Source organism: Phyllobates terribilis, unplaced genomic scaffold, assembly GCF_046119375.1.
Source record: "Phyllobates terribilis strain yellow unplaced genomic scaffold, ASM4611937v1 Scaffold_11__3_contigs__length_659146591, whole genome shotgun sequence".
NCBI lineage: Eukaryota > Metazoa > Chordata > Amphibia > Anura > Dendrobatidae > Phyllobates > Phyllobates terribilis.
This window is the reverse complement of record NW_027362771.1, coordinates 572,632,035-572,633,750: the sequence shown is the minus strand read 5'-3', so window position 1 is coordinate 572,633,750 and position 1,716 is coordinate 572,632,035. Positions and strand designations below refer to the sequence as shown.

General features: G+C 41.2%; 1 non-coding gene across 1 annotated transcript; it reads right to left on the bottom strand.

The window, feature by feature from the left end:
* Window positions 1–699: 699 nt before the first annotated feature.
* Window positions 700–771, bottom strand: TRNAE-UUC (transfer RNA glutamic acid (anticodon UUC)). Its single transcript has one exon. It is a non-coding gene; the product is annotated as a tRNA-Glu (tRNA).
* Window positions 772–1,716: the final 945 nt, after the last annotated feature.

Genomic DNA, 1,716 nt, shown 5'->3' with positions numbered 1-1,716 from the left:
TTTTGCAAAAGTCATAATGCATCGCCAATGTTAAGTATTTTTGTTGCAAAGTGAAAATCTACCAGAAACATTTTTGATTGAAAAACACGTGTCAATCTTTGAATGGTGGCAGTAGCTAAGATAAAGATGCATTCCCATACCGGGAGTCGAACCCAGGCCACCTGAGTGAGAGCCAGGAATCCTAACCGCTAGACCATATGGGAAAAGATGCACTAATGTCTCAGTGACATTATGAAAAAAAAAAGTTTTCTGCTATGCACAATAAACTTCTGCAGATCTGCAGGTACAGCTTACCTCGTTAGCGCAGTAGGTAGCGCATCAGTCTCATAATCTGAAGGTCGTGAGTTCAAGCCTCACACGGGGCACTGTTCCCTCCTTTTCTCGAGAGATTTTGTCACCAACTTAGAACTTTTCCATTCAATTCTACAACTTTTTCCATTAGAAAGGAAATGGGAATCCAAATAACTTACCGGACCCATGAGTTGTTGAGTCCCTTGACACTTTAGTGTAAAAAGGGGTGGTTGAGAATGAGTTGAGCTACGAATCCAAATTGAATCTTGTGTGAAGGGTCAGAATGAAGTGCCAAAACGCGGGCGTTCAGCATTTTTGCCTGAAAAAAACAAATCCTACTTGAAATACGTTTGACTAAAAAACACGCGTCAGTTTTTGAATGTTGGCAGCGGTGCAGAAATGGATGCGTTCCCATACCAGTAGTCGAACCCGGGCCACCTGGGTGAAAACCAGGAATCCTAACCACTAGACCATATGGGAGAAGATGTACTACCAGCTCACTTACAATATGAAAAAAAAGAGGTGTACTGCTTTGCACAAGCAACTTCCGCAGATTATTACGTGCATTTTGCCTCGTTAGCGCAGCAGGTAGCGCGTCAGTCTCGTAATCTGAAGGTCATGAGTTCGATTCTCACATGGGGCACTGGTACCGTGTTTCCTTAACTGATTTTGCCACCATCTTGGCTAGAGAGTCACAGCTCTTTTCCATTCAGTAGCAAAACATCACCAATTGATGGAAGGGGAGCTCCAATGACAAACAGGGATAAAGGCTTGTTGAGTCCCTTAACACCCAGGAATTAAAAGTGAGAGATATGAATGGTTTGAGATATGACATCAAATAAGCTTTTGTGCAAATAAATATCCAAAAAACCTGGTGGTCTGCATTTTTGGCTGCAAAGAGCAGTTCCAACCTAAACTGATTCTGTCTGCAAGGCACGTGTTGGCTTTGGAATGTGGACACTAGTCCCCAAAAAAAAGTCTCTCCCATAGCAGGAATCGAACCAGTCAACCAGGAATACTAACTAAGTCTTTCTCCACATGTTGTAAGCAGTACAGTAAACAGCAAGACAGGTGTAAAAAAAAAAAAAAAAAAAAAAAAGAGTGTTTTGCTTTGAATACAAAACATCAACATTACAAGAGCTGAAACACGCTACATGGTCAAGGTTTTTGGCACGTCAGTTGAATAATTTGAAGATCATGAGTTTTTTGCTCACACGTGGCATCCTCCTTTTCTCAAGAGATTTTGTCACTAACTCTGAACTTTCCAATTCAGTTCTAAACTGTTTCCGATTAGAAAGAACATGGGAGCCCTAATGACAGACAGGACACATGGCTTGTTGAGTCCCTTGACACTTTTGTGTAAAACTGTGTAGTTGAAAAAGGCTTAAGCTATGAAACAAAAGGAAATCTTTTGCAAAAGTCATA